Source organism: Anas acuta, chromosome W, assembly GCF_963932015.1.
Source record: "Anas acuta chromosome W, bAnaAcu1.1, whole genome shotgun sequence".
NCBI lineage: Eukaryota > Metazoa > Chordata > Aves > Anseriformes > Anatidae > Anas > Anas acuta.
In genome coordinates this window covers 10,539,534-10,564,052 of record NC_089016.1, presented here as the reverse complement: position 1 = coordinate 10,564,052, position 24,519 = coordinate 10,539,534, and the positions used below count along the sequence as shown (strand labels likewise).

The 24,519-nt window shown below is 47.8% G+C and overlaps 1 long non-coding RNA gene across 1 annotated transcript in view; it reads right to left on the bottom strand.

Moving 5' to 3' along the window:
* Window positions 1–22,688, bottom strand: part of LOC137847083 (uncharacterized) — a 90,571-nt gene extending 67,883 nt beyond the window's left edge. Inside the window, exon 1 of the long non-coding RNA XR_011090785.1 lies at window positions 22,359–22,688. This is a non-coding gene — a long non-coding RNA (uncharacterized lncRNA). The remainder of the gene's footprint in view (window positions 1–22,358) is intronic.
* Between the last annotated feature and the right edge of the window lie 1,831 nt (window positions 22,689–24,519).

Here is a 24,519-nt window from a genome sequence, read left to right as displayed (position 1 = left end):
GAGCTTCACAAGGGCAGAGTAGAAGGGGTGAATCACCTGCCTCCACCTGCTGGCCACTCCTCCACTGATGCAGCCCAGGATGCAGTTGGCCTTCTGGGCTACAAGCACACACCGCTGGCTCAGGTCGAGCTTTTCGTTCAGCAGAACTCCCAAGTCCTTCTCTGACGAGCTACTGTCAATCAGTTCTTCTCCCAGCCTATCCTCCTATATGGGATATCCCCGTCCCAGGTGCAGCACTTTGCACTTGGACTTCTTGAACCTGCTTAGGTTCACATGGGGCCAAATTTCAAGCTTTCCCAGACCCATTTGGATGGCATCCCTTCCTCTGTTGCATCAACTACACCACTCACCTTGGCGTGTCATCTGCACACTTGCTGAGGGTCCACTTGACCCCACTGTCTATGTCATTGATAAAAATATTAAACAATACCTGTCCCAGGACTGACCCCTGGGGTACACCATTCATCACCAGCCTCTACTTGGACATAGATCCACTAACCACGTCTCTCTCAGTGTGACCTTCAGGCCAACTCCTTATCCACTGAATGGTGCAGCCATCAAAAGCGTATCTCTCCAATTTGGAGATCAGGATGTCATGTGGGATAGTGTCAAAGGTCTTACAGAAATCCAAGTAGGTGGTCTGTCTTCCATTGTTGTCTGATGTAGTCACTCCATTGTAGAAAGCTACCAGATTTACTCCCTGGAGAAGCCATGCTGGCTGTCTCGGATCACCTCTTTGTCTTGCATGGGCCTTGACATCGATTCCAGGAGGATCTTTTCCATGATCTTTTCAGGCACAGAGGTGAGGCTCACCATTCGGTAGTTCCATGGGTTCTCATTTCTACCCTTTTTAAAAATGGGAGTGATGTTTCCTTTTTCCAGTCACCAGAGACTTTACCTGACTGACAGGACTGTTCAAATATGATGGAGAAAGGCTTGGAAACTACATCAGCCAGTTCCCTCCGGACCCTGGGATGCATGTCATCAGGCCCAATAGACTTGTATTTGTTGAGTTTCTTCAGGTGGTCTCAAACCTACTCTTCACTTACAGTAGGCGGGACATTGCACCCCCAGCCTCCATCTATGAGTTCAGGGAATGAAAGACTTGGGAAGCCTGACTGGCAGGGAAGACTGAAGAAAAGATGTTGTTGAGTCCCTCAGCCTTCTGCATGTCTGTCATTACCAGTTTACCCTTCTCATCCATCAGAAGAGGGTACACTCTCCTTGGCCTTTCTTTTCTGAGCGATGTATCTACCGAATCTCGTCCTGTTATTGTTTTCATCCCCTGCTAAGCTCAGTTCCATCCGTGCCTTGGTTTTCCTTATTCTATCCTTCCATATCTGAAACTGAAACTTGTGAGAGGGCCTGGGAAAAGTAGTCCTCGATCCACAGAAGCCATTTGGGAAACAAAACTTGTAGGTTGGAAGCGTGATTTTGTGGAGGTGCAGAGCTGATGGGCACATTGCCTAAAGATCTTTGTGTCCTTTTCCCTCCTGACTACAATGCCACTTCATTCTCAGGAATGGAGGACCCAACAGAGGCGAGACAGATACACTGAGATGGTAAATGTCATCAGAAAGCTGATCCCAGTAAGCTATGGGGAGGTCAGGAGCAGCCTGAACAAGAGACATGTGAGAATTTGGGGTGGGAAGAGGAGCATGGCCAGCACAAATTAATGATTTCATAGAGGTAAGAACATTCATGCAATGCCAATGCTGTAGTAAGACTAACTTAAAACAGTAATGTATGTCCCTTACCTTACTGGGAACAGTGATTTTAATCCCTAAACCTAAATGCTACTACAACACTCTGAAAGGAATCAATTTTCTCTCTTGATAACCGTAATGCCTTCACCTAACACTAACATTAAAATGCTCTATTTAACCCTAAACTACTTGGCAGACGTAAAACACCCGTAAACCACAGAACTTGTCCATACCTCAACCACAGACGTGACAGCACAAGCAGAACACCAAACACTCCCACTAAAACTTTGCTTAATGTCTAGACCAGAAAGTAAAAAGAGATACCGAGGGGGCTATAGAAAGCTCAGCTCTGCCTCAGGATCTACTGCCCCAGCAGGAGGAATGTGACTGTGGCAGGGACTGTGAGGTCACTTCTGTCTCTGCACTTGATAGGGCAGCAGCAGGAAAACGTGTCACGGAAAGGGACTGGGAGGTCACTTGTGTCTGGAGGTGGCAGGTCAGCCTGGACTTCTCCCTGGGATCTGCACTTTTGGGCTGACATCTGGCAGTGGCCCTGCTAGGCCAGCAGAAGGCACCTGCTTGGCATGCTGACTGGGGGATCCCCTCTGCCTCCAGAGCCAGGAGGACCCAAACAGAAAGAAGGCCCCAACATGGGTTGTCCTGTCCCTTCTGCTTAAGTCCAGGACTGCACAGCAGCAGCAGGCACAAGGCTTGGCTGTGTCTAGCCAAGAAGCTGCAAGGCCAGCAGCAGGCCCCTGGCTTGGAAGCTGCTGCTGAGGTGACTTGTGTCTGCTTGGCTGAGAGGCCGCAAGGAGCCTGCTGGGTTGGGCTGCCTACTTCAGGAGTGGTTTCCACCCTGATGGAGCTTCCTTTGGTAGTAGGAAACAGCAGAAGAAAAAACCGCCACAAAGTTTGCATTGGAAGTTTGGTACTGGCCATGAGGAAGAAGAAATGTCCAGGGGAACAACTGGTCTTGCTGATAGTAACAGAGGCAAAGAAGGCATTAAGTCTCTCAGCCACTTAAGTCTCCACCCTGATGGAGCTTTCTTTGGTAGTAGGAAAGAGCAGGAGAGAAAAAAATCTGCCACAAAGTGTTCCATGGAAGTTTGGCACTGGTCAGAAGGAGGGAGAAATGTCCCTCAAAGGGTCATGCTGTGGTGCCAGAGGTCACCCTCTGATCAGACCGTGGCTTTGTGTTTCAAGGAACAGCTGGTGAGGGCTGACGAGACATCAGTGAAAGCAAGGGATGAGAGCAAGATTGTGAACAGAGATGGGTGCCTGCAGCCTTCAATAAAATAGTGCAATGTGTGGGACAGCATTGGAAAGCCTGCAGAGGAGAAGGCAGAGTGTGCTAGTAAAAAGGGAGGGCCCCAACATGCGTGAACTTTTTGTCCCCTTGGCTAGAGCTTAGGAGGAGATATGTTATATTCATTGTGATGGGGATTTATAGATTCCTTACAACTGTGTGCAGCAGCTCAAAGGTTTCACACCACTGTTCTTCTCATGGCATCACACTGCCCACCACATCCCACAGACCCCAAGAAGAACCTTGAGCTAGACGTGGGGGTGCAGGATCTCCCTGTCCCGTGGCTGGGGTCAGGTCTTGGCTCTTCTGCATCACCAAAACCAACCAAGACTTCTCTCAGCACAGTGTTTTGCCTGTCTGTAACCATGGCCTACAAGGGAAAGGATATCCCTTCCTAAGTGCTTGAGGTCAAGGTCTGGCCCCTGTGCTTGTGACACACATATAGTTTGTCTACACCTCAGTGTCACCTTCACACAGCCTTTGTCTCCTTGTCCTCACTGCCTCCAGTTTTCAGCTCTAACGAGCTCCAAGGGATGCTGTGTCAGTGCTGGCCCTCAGGGGGACACTGCAGGAAACTTGCCTCTGACTTGGCCTTCTGGAGAGATGTCTTCAATTGTCTCTGAGTGCCTGAGGTTTGTGGGCTCATCAGCAAAGCCCCCAGAGGGGTGATTGCAGTGACTTGGGCTGGTGCTGTGCTGCTGAGCTGGGCCGGACTTGTGGGCCAGAGAGAGCTCGTGGCAAGAGGGCCCTGGTGCAGAGAGACAGCTGTGCCCAGGAGCAGCTCCTCTGCACAGCGCAGCAGGGCTGGGGACTCTGACCGCAGCTGGCACACAGAGAGGAGAGAAGGAGAGAGGGCTTGGAGGCACTGAGGAGCACAACAACAGAGGGCAGCGTGTGGCAGGACACATCTACAGGCTCCTGACACCGTGAGGCTCTGGCAGCAGGGCACTGCAGGTGGGGTTGCCAGAGGGGTCTTGTACAGATGGCACATTTGATGGCTGGTAGCATCTGTCAGGGTGGGTCTCTCTTTTTCTCCAGAAATGAGTAGAAAACACTTCAGAGAATGGCATGTATGATTGGATTTTTCAAAAGGAAGACCAAGGCAGGGGCTACCTGAAAGGCAAGATATTTTCTGTAGCCTGTACTTGCAGATTCCTGCAGTGGAGGGGAGGCTGGTTTCATGGTAATAGGTGGTCAGGTTTGTACTGGAGACTGAGACTCCAAGACAACTGCAGTGAGAGATCAGTTTGTCAGCAATTAAGTTTATAAAGTTCCTTCACACACCTCAGCCCAGAAACTGCACCAACATCATTTTGTGGTCCTCTCAGGTTTTATCCAAGCTGATCTTTAAGAGCTGCAAAGCCCCCAGTGTCCAGTGCTGAGAGACATCCCTGTCTTTGGGAGGTCTCTGCCGTCTTGAAGTGGGCACAGATCATTTGCAATGAGGAGGAGCTGCCTCGTCTGCAGGCAGAGCTGCAGCACAGGAGGGTCTGCTGAGTGTCTGTCTGTCCCTCCCTGGCCTTGCCTCCCCTGGCAGCAGCACGCTGGCATTCCTCCTGGCTTCTCCAGCTGGCCGTGCTGCTGCTGGTCTTGTTTCCAGGCTGGCTGGGGATGGGGGTTTCAGAAGCATTGTTGTGCCGTCAGGGTTTTTGGGGAAAGGGGAGTACGGGGACAGGTTTAGGGTTGTGGAGATGGGCGCTTTGAGCCTGGATTCCTCTGCTTTCAGCAGTGTTCAGGTTCTTTTCAGATGAACAACTGAGTACAACTTCCCTGCAGCTCTCACAGGGCAGCTGAGACCAGCACTGATGGAAAGACTGGCTGTCCTCTCTGAGGGACACACCGCACTGAAAGGACAGTCTCTTTGCCTCTGAGGATCCACAAGGTTTTACTTGGAGTGCAGCAGAACGCGCAGGATTTATGCCTTAGAAACAGTTCTCTGGTGTGGTGGGGCAGCTAGAACCAAAACCACAAAACAAATAATTACATATCTAAACCTCCACACCTCTGCTCTGCAGTTGGGTAAACTAGGAGTAAAACTGGGGATATCTCTTTGATATCAGCAGTAAAGTTAATCTGAGACTACCCCATGTTCCTACCATGTTACTACCATGTTGCTACCATGCTGCTTCCTCTGGCAGTAGTGCAGGACTGATTCTTCTATTGCCCACAGAGGAGTCCCCTGCTCCCAGAGGCACTCTCAGGCAGAATCAATGAAAGAGAGCTTCAAAATAACTGCCTAGAAATGGGCAATCTTTTGGTGATTTTAAATGAGAAAATGGAAAAGGTTTTCCTCAGTTATGTCTGTGGTACATTATCACTGCATTTGTCTTCCTTCTACAGGACCTCATGACCAGAAATAACAGATGTCCAATGTCAGCTCTGTGAGCGAGTTCCTCCTGCTGGCATTCGCAGACACACGCGAGCTGCAGCTCCTGCACTTCGCGCTCTTCCTGGGCATCTACCTGGCTGCCCTCCTGGGCAACGGCCTCATCCTAAGCGCCGTAGCCTGCCACCACCGCCTCCACACCCCCATGTACTTCTTCCTCCTCAACCTCGCCCTCCTCGACCTGGGCTGCATCTCCACCACTCTGCCCAAAGCCATGGCCAATGCCCTCTGGGACACCAGGGCCATCTCCTATCAAGGATGTGCTGCACAGGTCTTTTTTTTATTCTTCTTGGTTGGAGCAGAATATTTCCTCCTCACCGTGATGGCCTACGACCGCTACGTTGCCATCTGCAAGCCCCTGCACTACGGGAGCCTCGTGGGCAGCAGAGCTTGTGCCCAGATGGCAGCAGCTGCCTGGGGCAGTGGCTTTCTCAATGCTGTCCTGCACACAGCCACTACATTTTCCCTGCCCCTCTGTCAAGGCAATGCTGTGGACCAGTTCTTCTGTGAAATCCCCCGGATCCTGAAGCTCTCCTGCTCAGATGCCTACCTCAGGGAAGTCAGGTTTCTTCTGGTTAGTGCCTTTTTAGGTGCTGTTTTTTTTTGTTTTCATTTTGGTGTCCTATGTGGAGATCTTCAGGGCTGTGCTGAGGATGCCCTCTGAGCACGGACGGCACAAAGCCTTTTCCACGTGCCTTCCTCACCTGGCCGTGGTCTCCCTGTATCTCAGCACTGCCACGTTTGCCTACCTGAAGCCCCCCTCCACCTCTTCCTCATCCCTGGACCTGGTGGTGTCATTTCTCTACTCGGTGGTGCCTCCAGCAGTGAACCCCCTCATCTATAGCATGAGGAATAAAGAGCTCAAGGAGGCACTGAGGATCTTATTGCAATATTCAGTATTTCAGAGAGGAACCCATCTTTTGCATCTGATTCCCTGAAATGTATGTGGACAAGGCAGAAACATCTTTGTTCATATATTTCAAAAATTGTTCATTCTTTTCAATATTATTCCAATATGCTAAATAATTTTTTATCTCTTTATTTTATAAATTTAAGATATTTCTATTCCTCGTCTACCTTTTCTTCTAACCCAAAATCCTCATGTAGAGGTGCTTCTAAGCTCTTTCTAGCTAACTAAATAAAGGAACCAGCAGGTAGGCAGTTTCTGTGGATCTCATTTCTCATAAATTCTTCTCAGGTACAGCAGTGGTTGTGGGATGAAGATCCCTGTTCCAACGTGGTGGAAAGCCCTGGTGTCATTTTTGGCTGCCCTTTCTGCCCTGGCAGGCACTCCCTCCCTGTAGCCTTTGGAGGGGACCTCCAAAGCCCATCTAGCCACCCCCACTAGCCACGCATGGACACCTACACCAGGCAGCCCAGGCCCATTTCCACTTGGGTTTGGGGTATCTCCAGTTGAGGAGGACTCCCTCATTTTGGGGAAACCTGATCAAGTGCTTGGTATTGGAAACATGATCCAGTTCTTGATATTGCTCACAGTAAAAGTGTTTTCCTGTGTGCAATTCCCATGTCTTGTCCAATCACCGGGCATTGCTGAGACTGTCAGAGGAAAAGATCTGATAGCAAATCCATGTCTCACAGACAGCTCATAGCAGCAGACAGAGACGAAGTAGACATGTTTTCTTGGTATTAGTCAGAACCAAAATGGTCACCGAGGCCTCTGTATTCAGTAAAAAGTGTTCAAGGATGAGAAGGGCATGTATTGATAGGAAGACCATGAAAAGCCACCAGGACAAGGGCCATTTTCTGCCCCTGCAGGAGACTGACCCTGGGCAAGGCCCAGCTTGGGAAGCAGCTGCGTTGGACGTTCATGGTGGGCAGTGAGCTGGGCAGGAGGCAGCCATGTGCCCTGGGAGCACAGGAGGGAAGGCTGAGGGACACCTCACCGCAGCCTGCCAGGAGCTGCAGGGATGTCAGGAAGAGCCCCTGGGGGGCCAGGCTGTGCCCTGTGATGTGCAGGGAGCCCTCCTCTTGCCACTCTGCATGCGCTGGCTGCAGTAGAGGGGACCCCCAGACAGCCCCTGCATGGGGCATGGGGCTGTGCCACCCGCCTTGCCCCGGGTTTGACTCCTTGTCTCTGCCGGGCCCCACCTTCCACACCCAAATGTGTCCCTTGGTTGTCGGCTCCCTTTCCACTGCCCTGTGGGAATACCAAACAGGGGCGGACAGGTTACCATTAGGTGTGCTGGTGTTTGTGTAATTCACATTGGTGATGGCACAAATGACGGTTCCTTCACCAGTGATGCACATCCTTCTTCATGTTAGGCCAAACTCAACGTCCTTCTCTCTGCTTTTCCTCATGGATGAACTGGATTAGGTCTCCTTGATTATTCTGAGGCACAATGCAATGCTTTTTGCCTTCTGCTACTCCAGCACAATATGTGTGACTTTCCCTTACTCTGCACATTGACCTGCAGGGTCATTCCATATTGGATGCTTTCAAAATGTTATTTGGACGGGGGTCATTTACAAAGTGGGGCAAGCTGATGGGTTCTGCCTCAGCCATTTCGAGCATGCTATACTTGAGTTTTTCAGCCTGAGTTTGCTAAAGATGACCCAGGAAGGTAAACGGATGTTCACGTGTCTAGTAGGAATAAGGGAGAGTATCTCAGGTTTCCAATGGTCATTTCAAATCTAGGTCAATCTCAGGAACCCACTGAAGAAGAGGTTTGTCTTTGAAGGGGTGTTCCTATGCTGGACTGGGCTGCAGTTACAGGGACAAAGATCACTGCTGGCAGTGGAGGTCCCCTGGGAACTCCACCTGGCTCCATCTGAGTTTCCCAAAGGGCTCCAGCCTCCTGCAGGTCTTTTCTGACACCTGCCAGTGCAGGGGAGCGCCTCAAACACAATGGGGCCACTGGAGGTTTTCCCTGATTATGCTTATGGTCAGACAGCAACACTCGGCCTGAACACCCAGTTATTTCTTTAGTACTCAAATGATAATGCGACTACTCATCAGCTCAAATGATTCAATCCCTTCTGTGAAACCTCTCACATGAAGTGTAATTTCTTTCATGAAGAAATGCTAATTTCCATGCTCTATATTAATGGCAGGAGAAGAAATTGTGATGTTCACCTGTGCTTGCATTCTCATCACTTTGTGTATCATGGTGTGCTCCCTCATCTTCCAGGCACAAAACCCATCTTGATTACACAGAACATGCTGAATGTCCCCTTTCAACCTGCCTGTCTGGACCTGGACTTCCCACTGCTCTCAGTGACCCAGTTGCTGCTTTGAGTTTCAGTGAGTTCAAACTTGCCCATCTCTCAGCAGTCTGCCTAATGGTTTCCTTAGTAAGACCCTCGTCATTTATCATTGAATTAGTATGATATGGATTAATATTAACAAAATTATTTAAAATTTCCTATTAATCACTGTAAAATACATCATGTACAGTCATCCTTTTGGGAAGGTAAACATCATTGGAGGCAACAAAATAAGGAACTTTTTTTTTTTTTTTTAAATTGCAGCATGTTTTCCTGTTGCTTGTTTTGAAACAGGAAAACCCCTGTTCTTCCCACCTATGCAGAGCTTCAGAGGAGAAACCCTAGACCAATACCTACAGGAGAATGATGCTCTCAACTGAAACACAACAAAATTCAGCCTTTAAAATGAAGAAAGATTTTTATTAGATGCTCTTTGAAATCTTCCCCCTTAATTAGAACATGAAAGCTCTACAATTAGCTGAACAAGTGTTGAAGACTTGAAGAAAATGGTGGGAGAGATATGGCTGCTCAGGAGTTTGTGTGTTTTAATGAGTTCCATGGAGTATTTTGGTGCTGAGTCAATGAAACTTGGGTACTGAGCGGAGAATGATGCAACTGTGCGAAAAAGCAAATGCAAAAGGAAAAGCTGAAGTGACTTGGAGTCTTAATGGGCCCCACTGAGGGCTGTTACTAACAAAGCTTCCCCAGGGCTTTGTTAGGGCAGATAATTGGAGGCCATGATTACAGACAAACAAAGCACTGTGCTGAGAAAAGTCTTGGTTGGTTTTGGTGATGCAGAAGGGCCAAGGCCTGACCACAGCCACTGCGAGGAGAGATCTTGCATCCCCCTGTCTGCCTCAGGACTTTTCTTGGGGGTCTGAGGAATGCGATGGGCAGTGTGATGCCATGAGAAGAACACTAGTATGACACCACCCTGCCTCTGCACAGGGTTGCAGGGAAGCAAAGAGGCTGCACTGCAATGACTATATGTCATCTTCTCATAAGCTCTAGCCAAAGGGACAGGGCTGTTGGGGCCTTCCATTCTTGCCAGCACTCTGCCTTCTCCTCTGCATGATTTAAAATGCTGTCCCACACCTTTTCCTACTTCCTGGAAGTCTGCAGACAGCCATCTCTGTTCACCACCTTGCTCTCATCCCAACATTTACATCATTTCACCAAAGTCTCATCAACCCTCACCAGCTGTTCCTTGAAAAAAGAAGCTGGGTCCGATCATAGACACTCAGCAGCATCTCCCAAGCCATGGGTCTGCTGCTGGCCTTGCAGCTTCTTGGCTAGACACAGCCAAGCCTTGTGCCTCCTGCTCTCCAGTCATGGACTCAAGCAGAAGGGACAGGACAACCCATATGCGGGCCTTCTTTCTGTCTGGGTCCTTTTGGCTCTGGAGGCAGAGGGAATCCCCCAGTCAGCATGCCAAGCAGGTGCCTTCTGCTGGCCTAGCAAGGCCACTGCCAGATGTCAGCCCAAAAGTGCAGATCCCAGGGAGAAGTCAAGGCTGACCTGTCAGCTACAGACAGAAGTGACCTCACAGTCCCTTTCTGTGACACGTTCCTGCTGCTGCCCTATCAAGTGCAGAGACAGAAGTGACCTCACAGTCCCTGCCACAGTCACATTCCTGCTGCTGGGGCAGGAGATCCTGAGGCAGAGCTGAGCTCATCAGAGCATTCCCACCCATCTCCTCCTTGTGGCCCACAAGCTCATCACATCCATGGCCCCTCACATCCATCTTTGAATGCCATGTGACTGCAGAGAAGTCTCACAATTCATGCCTCACGAGCAGCCCCCAGATGGGGCCAGCCACAGTTCAGGAGATGGAGGTCCGTGAAGCTGCAGGAGCCCTCTTCTCTTGCCTGGGAGATCCCCAGCACAGTGCCTGTGCCCCGCAGGGCCAGCCCTGCTCCCCAGGCCAGCACAAGAGGCCTGGCCCAGCCACAGAGCAGCTTCAGAGTCCTCTCCACGATGCCATTTGCCATCAGACCCAGCAACTGCAGGAAATGCCCAGGCCAGTCAAGCCCAGTTATTATTGTTTGCTGGGCCTTGTGCTTCCAAGAAGTCAGATCCCAGTCCAGCCCTTTGTCCTTCAGTGATCACTATGGGACTCTGATCCATCCTGAAGCCCAGAAAAACAAGAGGGCTGTCCAGGGAGAATCTCCTTGGGTGTATTTCTGACACCAGCTTTAGAAGAGGCGTACAGAGATGTGGCGGGGATGCCACTGTAGGTACATAAGGAAAGTCATGAAGGTGCATGAGATCTCATGGCTAACTGTAGTGGGTCTGGCTGGAATGTTAACTTTCCCGGCAGCAGCCCATACAGTGCCGTACTCTGTACTTGCCACCGGGGCTGCTCCTCCATGTGGCAGCTGGGCTCTTGGCCCTGAGCCCCTCCTGCATGCTGGGGCTGCTCCCCCAGCTCCGGAGGAGATGGGAAAAGAAGGATGCTGAGACCAATGAAGTTCTTAGGGCTTCTTTATTATCCGTATCTATACAAGAGGCCTGATCATATGTCCATAAAATGGACTTTCGTTACTTTGGCTCAAAGCAAATAAAAACGTAACAGGTAGGGGTCTAAGAATAAGACTATTTAAATCAAAAAAAAATAAAAATGAAGTAAATAGCAATAAGAGATAAGAAGGGAATAATAGAGAAACCAATAGATTTTTGTCTCAGTTTCTGAAATAAAGTTGGAACTTTAAGGTACATCACTGATTCTGAAAAAGCATGTATTCAAAGAATTTACAGATTGCATCCTTGAGCACCCTGTTCCTCATGCTGTAGATGAGGGGGTTCACTGCTGGAGGCACCACTGAGTACATAAAAGACATCATAAGATTTAGAGTTTGGGAGGAGAGTGAAAGAGGTTTGAGGTAGGCAAACATGATGGTACTGAGAAAGAGGGAGAACACGGTCAGGTGAGGGAGGCACGTGGAAAAGGCTTTGTGCCGGCCCTGACAAGAGGGCATCCTCAGCACTGCCCTGAAGATCTGCACATAGGACAACACAATAAAAACAAAACAACCAACACCTAAACAAAAGCTAAATGCAATAAATCCATCTTCCCTGAGGTAGGCATCTGAGCAGGAGAGCTTGAGGATGTGGGGGATCTCACAGAAGAACTGGTCCACAGCATTGCCTCGACAGAGGGGCAGGGAAAATGTGTTGGCCGTGTGCAGGACAGCATTGAGAAAGCCACTGCCCCAGGCAGCTGCTGCCATCTGGGCACAAGCTCTGCTGCCCAGGAGGCTCCCGTAGTGCAGAGGCTTGCAGATGGCAACGTAGTGGTCATAGGCCATGATGGTGAGAAGGGAATACTCTGCACCAAAAAAGAGTAAGTAAAAGGAGAGTTGTGCAGCACAGCCTTGATAGGAGATGGCCCTGGTGTCCCAGAGGGCATTGTCCATGGCTTTGGGCAGAGTGGTGGAGATGCAGCCCAGGTCAAGGAGGGCAAGATTGAAGAGAAAGAAGTACATGGGAGTGTGCAGGCTGTGGTGGCAGGCTACGGCGCTGAGGATGAGGCCGTTGCCCAGGAGGGCAGCCAGGTAGATGCCCAGGAAGAGCGCAAAGTGCAGGAGCTGCAGCTCGCGCGTCTCTGCGAATGCCAGCAGGAGGAACTCACTCACAGAGCTGCTGTTCAGCATTTTCTGACATTAAACACAGCTGCCTGTTGAAGAGGAGAATGCAGAACAAAACTAGAACAGACTTCAATGAGGAAAACCTATTCCATGTCTTAGAACATCCCCCAGACAATCATCTCTCATTGCAGGAGAACCTGTATGAATCTCATTGCTTCTCTTCTGAGCTCTCTGTGCAATGCTCTGGGATTCTCAGTCTCCTGTACAATCCTGACAACACATTACCGTCAAGCTTGCCTCCCCTGCAATGCAGGAATGGGAAAACACAGAACCAAAAAAGTCTTCTCCTTCAGATAAACCAAGCCTCGATCTTCTTCTGGAAATGACACCTTATAAATGCCATTCCCTACAACATATTCAACTTCTCACTGGAGAAACATATTGAACCATCCTGACAGATATGTGATGTGCCAGCTATAGAAGACCCCTCTGGCAACCCCACCTGCAGTGCCCTGCTGCCAGAGCCTCACGGTGTCAGGAGCCTGCAGACGTGTCCTGCCACACGCTGCCCTCTGTTGTTGTGCTCCTCAGTGCCTCCAAGCCCTCTCTCCTTCTCTCTTCTCTGTGTGCCAGCTGCGGTCAGAGTCCCCAGCCCTGCTGCGCTGTGCAGAGGAGCTGCTCCTGGGCACAGCTGTCTCTCTGCACCAGGGCCCTCTTGCCACGAGCTCTCTCTGTCCCATGAGCCCGGCCTAGCTCAGCAGCGCAGCACCCAACCATGGCATCTCTTGCTCTGTGCCCTTGGGCTCCCTTGAGGTGTCCCCAAGGCCTCAGGGCTGACAGCTCCCCAAGGCAGCAGGCTCTCTGCTGGGGTGTGGTGTCTGAAGCAGCCTGAAGTCATCACTGACTGCTTCTCTCTGTAGATGTCAGAGACTGATTTTTAAGTGTGATTTCTACTGTTGGACTGTGGTTGTCAAATATGAGTACAAATGTTTCCCTCCCTTAACCCCTATTCTGTTCCCAGTGTATTGCAGGACACCTCAGCCATGACTGCCAGGGATCATTTCACCCCTCTGAACATGTTCTAACAAAAGAGGGGGGACCAGAATGCTCTAAAAGGGTTTCCATGAAGGAAATGGGACACTAAGACACCATTCATTGAGTTTCCCTAGCTGTCCATCTGGAAGATCCTCTACCCATACACAAATCTCTTCTTCCTCTCTTGCATGACCAGCACAGTGACTGGGATGTGGAACACCCTCATCACTGTTCCTGTGCCTAACACCAAACACCTGCAGATGCCCATGGCCTTCTTCCTGGGGGAGAGTTGTCCTTGCACAGCTCCAGCACCCTGCGCCAGATGCTGGCCAGCTTCCTGGTTGGGGACAGCACCCCCTTTGCTCACAGAGGTGGCAGCACTCTCAGCTGCACCTTCTGCATGACCGCAGTGCTTCCTGCTGGGGACCATGCCCTATGGTCAGCCCTGGGCTGTATGCCATCCCTGTTCTCTGCAAGGCTCGAGAACTGGAAGGCCTGACTCCAGAAGGCAGCTGTACCTGAACCAGGGGAATTTCTCTCATGTACAGGAATTATTTCTCTTCCTCCCAGCTCCAGCTCTGTGGCCCCAGTGTCGTAGACACCCCTTGTGTGATTTTGCCACATTTCTGGAGCTGTCCTGCAGTGCCAAGGTGATACTCATGGTCTTTGATTTCATAATCTACATTTTGGATCCAATCTTCCTCTTTCCTCTCATGCAGTTTTCAGGTGTGTGTGTGTCCTGTATTGGCAGGCCAAGGCCTTATCCACCTGCTCTTCTGTCCTCACGAGTGTCACTGTTTTCTATGATACTGCTGTTATAAATGGCTCAGGATTCAAATTAGGATTAAATAAAAAAATAGGATTTATTAAAAGAATATAAAGGAATAGAGGTAAGCAAACAGCGCTGGGTGCACCGGGAGTCTCTGCTCCACCAGGACGCACACCAGTTACATCAAGCAGCTGATTTTTATGCACCTAGACTAATACATATTCATTACTACTTCTAAAAAAATAGATTATTATAATTAGCTTCCGGGGTCCAGTCCCTCCTACTGGAGCATGCGCATCAGTCTCCTCTGGGGGTCTCTAGGGGTCTTTCATGCTGAAGGCTCGTAGTCTTCCTCTCACCCTTTGTACTTACTCGGCACTATTCCAAGTTTATGGAACACTCTCTGTACACTCTCCACAGGTCTTGTCTCCCAACCGTCCTTCAGCTTCTTTTTTCTTCCTCTTAATCTCTTGCCCCCCCCGGCCAGATACCAAGGATCCACATAGTATCTCATAACAGTCACCAGCAGTCACCGGTTATTATCAGTTGTTCTGAAACTCCCAAACAGCTTGAGGACTCACGAGCAATTAAAACATTCTTTCCCAGCTATTCACAGTCATCTATATAACATCTATAGCAGTGTTAAATCAACCTCGAAGAAGACAGAAAAAAACTGTAACTGTTAGAACTAGAAGTCAGGAATAACAAAAGCAAACAGGTTCATAAATTTAAGGAGTATTTTCTGAAGACTTGATAAATCGACTAGAATGAGGGGGAGACTGGGACACACTGCATCTGTGGTTCAAGAATCAAATTGCCAGTGCAGGGCCCAGAGGCAGACAGGATTCAAACAGAATTGTTCTTTATGGACACGAATTTATGGACACGAATTGGAATTGTTAAAACATTCCTCACAATCCCTTATCTTCTTTTTAATATCCCCAATTCGTGTCTCTTCTGTTATTAATAATTGGATTTCATCAGTTTGTTCTTGGAGGGTCCAATTCTTAAGCATCATAATTGACATATTTCCTTCCTTTTTTAACGAAGTTATTACCAATGTACTATTTATCACCCGGTGTATTAATAATGTAAGACAAGGTATCATACAAGGTATAGACAATAACATCTTTACACCACATAACAATAAAAATAACACTCTTTTAACCCATGGTCCACCAGGCAGCCATGAAAATAAAAATAAATGAAAATAAATGAAAATAAATCCCATTCCATATCCTTCCAGGTTTGTGTTTGCTCGCTCACCTCCCCCCTCTCCTTCTCTGGGATGGGAGAGTGAAATGGGAAAGTGAAGCCTGTGAGTTGAGATAAAAACAAGAAGATAATAACAATAATAATAATAACAATAATGATTATAATAGTACTACTAGTAATAATGTGTACGGAACAAGTGATGCACAATGCAATTGCTCACCACCTGCTGTCCGATGCCCAACCTAACCCCGAGCAGTCCGGCCCTCCTCCCAGCCTGCCTGCTGGCAGGACAGTGAGAAGCTGAATTTGGCTTGGTCCTTGGCTTGGTGTAAGCACTGCTCTGTAACAATTAAAAACAATTAAAACATCAGCATATTATTAACATTCTTCTCATCCTAAACCAGAACATAACATTCTATCAGCTACTAGGAAGAAACACCCTTTTTATCAATCTTTAAACAGCAATTACTAAAGCTAAATTTTCCACAGACTTCTCCTTCTTGTGCTAGTAAATAATCCAAAGCTAGACAATTTTGATACAAAGCAGTTCTCATCATTTATAACTATTTCTATTACAGCTAATAACCTAATTATTCTATTAAGTATATATACTGGGGTCCTATAGTCCCACGATCTGTCTTCTGCCCACGTAGCTGGATCATAATAGGCAAACACCTTCAGGGTTGATTCAGGCTTGTGTTACCGTTCGGCCTGTCAGGGTGATCCAGCTCCTGGAAAACGAATCACAATTTTATATAGGTTAAAAAAAAGGGTCTTATGTTATTTTCTCAGGACAACCTGACCTTAGTGTGGGAGAAGTCCAGTCGAGGCCCTCTCACTTGGCAGTCAATACCCATAGGGGTTGCTTCCCTCGGTAGACCATACACACCGCAGTGGAGGGTCCTGCCCTGGTCTTGCCTTCTCCCTTTCCTCCCTTCAGGCTTGTCCCCTTTATTTGGCATCCTTAATTCATGCAGAGCCTCGTTGCCAGAATATTAGTTCTTCCTTAGCTTGAGTTTCAGTTTCCCAGGAGTGGACTCAACCCTCCAAGTTTCAGTAGTTACTGGTCCTTTTATTCTTTTTATTCTGGATGCATGGGTCCCTTTCTGCGGTTCTCACAGCTGTTTCAGTAGTCAGTAAAACAAGGTACAGTCCCTCACACCCATGCCCTTGAGCCAAAAGCAAAAAGTCAATAGCAGCTTGATCCTGTAAGAGCGCATGTCGCAGACTATTTTGATCTGGTAACATCTCCTCAAGTATCTCTGTCATGGCATAGGCTTGCTTCTTGGCCCAGCATACCAATTTTTCTAAGTTGTTACGTGCGGCCGCAGATGCCACTCCAAGCACTAAAATTGCCAATGCTGCTCTAGCTGCAACCCCACACAATTCAACATTATCATTGCTATCCGGTGCAAGCAATGCCCATTTATGTCTGGTGATCTCACGCAACTGTAACAAGCTAGGAGCAAATACAATGAGTTTATCTAAGTAACATGGACATCTGATAGCATTTGCAGCGATACCTTGCCAGGCCCTATCCCCACAAATCAGAAAAACATCAGGAGGTAAGGCCAAAGCTGTACAATTGTTCCAAACACTGTAGTTGTTACCCCTTGTCTCCGTGTTATGAACCCCTAAACCCTGCTTAGCAGTGTCATTATAATCACGGATGTTATTTGTATTTCTGTACCCGTATGGCCCTTTCCAGGTTCCTGTAGCAGGATTCATCTGATAGCCACGGCTACATTCACATTTGTAGCCACCTTTCAGGTTGATACAGATTTGACTACAGATACCAGGGTTTTGACATTCATCAATATCTCCACAGTTTCTCTTGTCTACAAACTCAAACCCAGCTGGACAGTCACATTCATTTTTGTTGCATTCCTTCAGGGGCTCATCACCCCAGTCCTTGCAGTCTCTCTGCTGGTTACACACTTTATTGATATCTATGCATACAAAGTCAGATTCAGTACACATCTTCTTCACACAAGCACTCTCATCACTGCCATCTGAGCAGTCTTCACATTTTACTCTAGCACCGTTGGCAGCAGTGCACAGTCAGGCGAAGGCGAGCAGCAGGCAGAGCACCCCGCACCGTCACCTGTGTCACTTATACTACTCCTATTACCCATGCTGTTAGTGTCAGTGGCATCCTCCTTGTACCGTTTCTGTCTTTGTCTCCCCCCTTTTCTTTTTGCCACTGACCATTCACCACAAATGGATAAGACACATGATTACTAGTTAGGAAAGAGAGTGTAACGTCTGCTATATGGCTGCAGGCAGTGCCAGCTGCAATCCTAGAAGCTGTTTGTGAACGAGCCTGCCGGTGGTCATTTGGCAGTGTAATCTGCGTCTCTGCACTCCTGCCCTGCAATAGAGCTAAATTGTCACTAGTAATCCATAGAATGTGGCAACCCCACGGAATGTTATCCAGAAACATAGTTATAACACCGATCTGGGGACGAATAGTCTTTTTTGCATTGCAAGATAAACCTCTTATAAAAAGAATGCCAAAGAGAAGCAGCACAGCCGCGGCTGCCTCCATGGTTACATCAGACAGGCTGCAGGGTCCTGATGTCCGCCCCTCTGCTCTGTGCCGACTCGCCACACGCTGAGGGTCGGCTGCCGTTGTCCACTGATGCCTCTGGTCTCCCGTAGCAGCTCGATCTCGGATGTTCCGCAATTACTTCAATTTCCCCGCGTTTTGCAGCTTCTGTCAGGTCTATTCTGTGTCTCTCAGAGCCGTCCGTGGCTCTGCAGCATCTCTCAGGGCTCTCTCCGTCCAGCGGTAGTCCCTCCGTAGTGTCTCAGGCCTCCCAGCGCCGCTCCGGTCTCTCGGCGCCGCTCAGGTCTCTCGGCCTGTTCAGGTCTCAGCGAGTCCAGGTCTCGGCCTGTGCGGGCCTCATATGTTGCAGGAAGCATGCTCCTGCCTTTTTCTTGTCACAGTCAAAACATTTAAGAGCAAAAATAGGATACACAAGATACACCGGGCCCATATATTAGGCACCACCACTCAAAACTTGGATAAAACAGCACTTCTTTTCAGTCTGTCAAGCACTTCGTTCGTCTCTGCCCACTCCCCTTGCGGAGAGTACGGAACCAGGGATCGGAACTCTGCACTCGCTTTGCAGCAACGCTGCGTCTCACTCACACAGCACACTCGCACACGGAGGCCTCCAGCACATCTCATTCATACCACAGGAATATAATTTAAAATGATAACCAACCAAATAAGTATTGTCTCTGACTGTGTTCTTCGTGAAGTGACTTGTAACACTTTGTTTCAAACCCTTACATTTACACAAATACTTTCAACACAAAATACATACATAAAAACACATACAATTATTAACACTCCAGTTAGTATCCCTCCAGCAGCTGAAAACATACCGTTTGTCTGCAGTTTCAGGAGATCTTTGCTCCTGCGGTGAGCAGCTGAGAGTGGAGTCCCCTCCGAGCAAAAACACTCAGGGTGCACCTAGGGGCGTCCACACTGCAGCCGATCCCGCAGCCGAGCAGAGTGTCTCCTGCCTGGCTCACCAAAATGACTCTCAGAAAGCTGACTCCACAATCAGTAGGATTGTAAAGGAGGTATGTTTACTCAGTTCCGTGCAGCACGGGGCGGGTAGTCCCACCAAAGTCGTGCAGGCCTAACGTTGCTTTAGTAAAAAGTTACATATACATAAACATTCCTATACATATACATAACCTGTCCCTTTGTGAACACTCCTCCTTATCTTAGACCCCTTGGTTAAAGTCTGAACCATGAGGTTGTTTTTGATCTGGTTCTCGGGGCCCGAGAGGCTCCTGTTATCTGGAGGTATAAGTGCAGCACAGGTACAAATGTAGCACATATTCATTCTTAATCAATTGCTTTCTAATTTCTAATTCCAATGTTTCAGCTTGCTCTTTTCTGGATCCACGGGTATTCTACTATTAATGTTCAAAGCCTGACAGACCCCATCCTCTGTGGATCAAAATACATGGGGTCTTAAGGGTTCTTTTGGTCATTCTATCATAAAATACTGGATCATTTTTAATTTACTCTTTAATTTTCTGGGGCCCCTATTGTTCCAATTACTAATCATTATTCATAATGGACTTTTTGCTCCCTTCTTCCTGGTCCTTGGTCTTCGATTTTATCTGACCCATCTGGGAATTTTACTTGTGGCAATTCCCACAGCCCTTGGTTGCCCCCAGTGAGAGTGTCTTGCAGGGGGTTTAGGACCTATCACCCACCCATGTATCACTCTCTTCACCGGCCAAACCCCAACACAGGAGATTAGAACCAGTGAGAAAACAAAAATACCTCCACGCTGACTTTAGAAGTCTCAGTTACACTCTCACACACACAAACACTTTACCCAACCGGATGGTATCCACTTACGACTCCGTCGTCTTCGTCCAGAATCCAATCGGACGGTATCCACAAGTGTCTCTGCTGTCTTCGTCTGGGATCGAACCAGACGGTATCCAAACGACTGTCGTCTTCGTCCGGTTTGATCCCGGACACCGGAATCCAACCGAACGGTATCCAAATGACCCTGTCGTCTTTGTCTGGATCTTTGCGCGCAGAATTACGGGCAAAAAAAAAAAACAGCTGGCAAGGGAGCTCAAAAAAAATCAAATTCTTTGCTTACCTTTATTCAGGTTCAGGATGGCATTAGTCCCGATCCGACTCAAACAGGAGCCACTAAATGGTGGGGCACCTCTCCTAGATCAAATCAGACTTCAGGAACCATAGCCATCCCGGACAAGCCCCCAAATTGTTAGAAATGGCTCATTCTTCAAAATAGGATCAAATAAAAAAATAGGATTTATTAAAAGAATAGAGGTAAGCAAACAGCTCTGGGTGCACCGGGAGTCTCTGCTCCACCAGGACGCACCCCAGTTACATCAAGTAGCTGATTTTTATGTTCCTAGACTAATACATATTCATTACTACTTCTAAAAAAAACAGGTTATTATAATTAGCTTCCGGGGTCCAGTCCCTCCTACTTGAGCATGCACATCAGTCTCCTCTGGGGGTCTCTAGGGGTCTTTCATGCTGAAGGCTCGTAGTCTTCCTCTCCAAGTCCTTTCCCTTTGTACTCCTTTGGCACCGTACCAAGTTTATAGAATATTTTCTGCAGGTCTTGTCTCCCAGCTGTCCTTCAGCTTCTTTTTTTCTTCTTCTTAATCTCTTGGCCACCTGGCCAGATATCAGAGGCTTGCATAGTATCAGAGGCTTGCATAGTATCAGTATCATTATCAGTGACAGGTAACAGTCACTAGCTGTTATCAGTTGTTCTGAAACCCCCAGACATCAAAGACTTCATACAAACACAAATAACTTTCTTATTGACACTTCACCAGTAATTAAAACATTCTTCACCAGCCATTCACAGGGACAGTCACACCTATAGCACGGTTAAGTTAATCTCGAAGAAGACAAAAAAAGGCTGTAACTGTTAGAAATAGAAGTTCGGAATAACAAAAGCAAACAGGTTCATAAATTTGAGGAGTATTTTCTGAAGACTTGATAAATTGACTAGAATGAGGGGGAGACTGGGACACACTGCATCTGTGGTTCAAGAATTAAATTGCCAGTGCAGGGCCCAGAGGCAGACAGGAGTGTTCTTTATGGACACAAATTGTTAAAACATTCCTCACAATGGCCTACAGGGGGGTTTCCTGAGCCAGCTGGTTCCTTTAGGACTGGTTGTCACTGGATCAGGTTGCCCGGAGAAGTTGTGGTTGACCCATCCCTTGGCCCTTCATGGCCAGAAGCCTCCCTTGCCAGACCAAGATGAAGACCCCTCCCCCCACCCCTGCAAAGTTGCTGTTTAACCTCATCTTTTCTGCTTGGGGCCTCCTCTGCACCACAGAACCCAATCTCTCAGCTCCCACTTTTCCACAGGCACTCTGCATGGGCTCTGCAGGGCCTAACTCTACCATGTCCTGCCCTGGCTCTGCCATCCCACTGGGCAGGGGAGACAGTGGTGACAGCAAAGGGTGTGGAACGTGGGGCCCAGCAGAGACAAGGAGTCAAGGGAGAGGACAGGGTGAGGCAGAAAAGGCAGCACGAGCAGTGGTATTGGTGCAGGGCCACATTTGTACCAGGAGCCTGAGCGGGCAGGGGCTGACAAGAGGCGAGGTAGATACTGTAAAAGCCAACCAAAGTAACCTTCTAAAACTTACTTTGGAGTTTTAGAAAGCAGACGTTCTATTATTGAATGTCGTGTTTGAGCTCTGGCTGGTGCTGACTGAGAGTGGCACTGGGAACAGGGGCTGCTCACCATCATGGCCTACGACCACTACATTGCCATCTGCAAGCCCCTGCACCACGGGAGCCTCCTGGGCAGCAGAGCTTGTGCCCAGATGGCAGCAGCTGCCTGGGGCAGTGGCTTTCTCAATGCTGTCCTGCACACAGTCAACACATTTTCCCTGCCCCTCTGCCAAGGCAATGCTGTGGACCAGTTCTTCTGTGAAATCCCACACATCCTCAAGCTCTCCTGCTCAAAGTCATTCCTCAGGGAAGTTGGGCTTATTGTAGTTAGTGTTTCTTTAGTGCTTGGTTGTTTTGTTTTCATTGTGGTGTCCTATGTGCAGATCTTCAGGGCAGTGCTGAGGATGCCCTCTGAACAGGGCCAGCGCAAAGCCTTTTCCACGTGCCTCCCTCACCTGGCTGTGCTCTCCCTGTTTGTCAGCACTGGCATGTTTTCCTACCTGAAGCCCCCCTCCATCTCCTCCTTGTCCGTGGGTCTGGCTATGGCTGTTGTTATAAATGGCTCAGGATTCAAATTAGGATTAAATAAAAAAATAGGATTTATTAAAAGAATATAAAGGAATAGAGGTAAGCAAACAGCGCTGGGTGCACCGGGAGTCTCCGCTCCACCAGGACGCACACCAGTTACATCAAGCAGCTGATTTTTATGCACCTAGACTAATACATATTCATTACTACTTCTAAAAAAAATAGATTATTATAATTAGCTTCCGGGGTCCGGTTCCTCCTACTGGAGCATGCGCATCAGTCTCCTCTGGGGGTCTCTAGGGGTCTTTCATGCTGAAGGCTCGTAGTCTTCCTCTCACCCTTTGTACTTACTCGGCACTATTCCAAGTTTATGGAACACTCTCTGTACACTCTCCGCAGGTCTTGTCTCCCAACCGTCCTTCAGCTTCTTTTCTCTTCCTCTTAATCTCTTGGCCCCCCTGGCCAGATACCAAGGATCCCATAACAGTCACCAGCAGTCACCGGTTATTATCAGTTGTTCTGAAACTCCCAAACAGGTTGGCGATTCACGAGCAATTAAAACATTCTTTCCCAGCTATTCACAGTCATCTACATAACATCTATAGCAGTGTTAAATCAATCTCGAAGAAGACAGAAAAGAAAAACTGTAACTGTTAGAACTAGAAGTCAGGAATAACAAAAGCAAACAGGTTCATAAATTTAAGGAGTGTTTTCTGAAGACTTGATAAATTGACTAGAATGAGGGGGAGACTGGGACACACTGCATCTGTGGTTCAAGAACTAAGTGCAGGGCCCAGAGGCAGACAGGATTCAAACAGAATTATTCTTTATGCACACGAATTTATGGACACGAATTTATGGACACGAATTTATGGACACGAATTGGAATTGTTAAAACATTCCTCACAATCCCTTATCTTCTTTTTAATATCCCCAATTCGTGTCTCTTCTGTTATTAATAATTGGATTTCATCAGTTTGTTCTTGGAGGGTCCAATCCTTAAGCATCATAATTGACATATTCCCTTCCTTTTTTAATGAAGTTATTACCAATGTACTATTTATCACCCGGCGTATTGATAATGTAAAACAAGGTATCATACAAGGTATAAACAATAACATCTTTACACCACATCACAATAAAAATAACACTCTTTTAACCCATGGTCCACCAGGCAGCCATGAAAATAAATGAGAGAAATGGGAAAGTGAAGCCTGTGAGTTGAGATAAAAACAAGAAGATAATAACAATAATAATAATAACAATAATGATTATAATAGTACTACTAGTAATAATGTGTACGAAACAAGTGATGCACAATGCAATTGCTCACCACCTGCTGTCCGATGCCCAACCTAACCCCGAGCAGTCCGGCCCTCCTCCCAGCCTGCCTGCTGGCAGGACAGTGAGAAGCTGAATTTGGCTTGGTCCTTGGCTTGATGTAAGCACTGCTCTGTAACAATTAAAAACAATTAAAACATCAGCATATTATTAACATTCTTCTCATCCTAAACCAGAACATAACATTCTATCAGCTACTAGGAAGAAACACCCTTTTTATCAATCTTTAAACAGCAATTACTAAAGCTAAATTTTCCACAGACTTCTCCTTCTTATGCTAGTAAATAATCCAAAGCTAGGCAATTTTAATACAAAGCAGTTCTCATCATTTATAACTATTTCTATTACAGCTAATAAGCTAATTATTCTATTAAGTATATATACTGGGGTCCTATAGTCCCAGGATCTGTCTTCTGCCCACGTATCTGGATCATAATAGGCAAACACCTTCAGGGTTGATTCAGGCTTGTGTTACTGTTCGGCCTGTCAGGGTGATCCAGCTCCTGTAAAACGAATCACAATTTTATATAGGTTTAAAAAAGGTTCTTATGTTATTTTCTCGGGACAACCTGGCCAACCTGATCTTAGTGTGGGAGAAGTCCGGTCGAGGCCCTCTCACTCGGCAGTCAATACCCATAGGGGTTGCCTCCCTCGGTAGACCATACACACCGCAGTGGAGGGTCCTTCCCCCGGTCTTGCCTTCTCCCTTTCCTCCCTTCAGGCTTGTCCCCTTTATTTGGCATCCTTAATTCATGCAGAGCCTCATTGCCAGAATATTAGTTCTTCCTTAGCATGAGTTTCAGTTTCCCAGGAGCAGACTCAACCCTCCAAGTTTCAGTAGTTACTGGTCCTTTTATTCTGGATGCATGAGTCCCTTTCTGCGGTTCTCACAGCTGTTTCAGTAGTCAGTAAAACAAGGTACAGTCCCTCACACCCATGCCCTTGAGCCAAAAGCAAAAAGTCAATAGCAGCTTGATCCTGTAAGAGCGCATGTCGCAGACTATTTTGATCTGGTAACATCTCCTCAAGTATCTCTGTCATGGCATAGGCTTGCTTCTTGGCCCAGCATACCAATTTTTCTAAGTTGTTACGTGCGGCCGCAGATGCCACTCCAAGCACTAAAAGTGCTCTAGCTGCAACCCCACACAATTCAACATTATCATTGCTATCCGGTGCAAGCAATGCCCATTTATGTCTGGTGATCTCACGC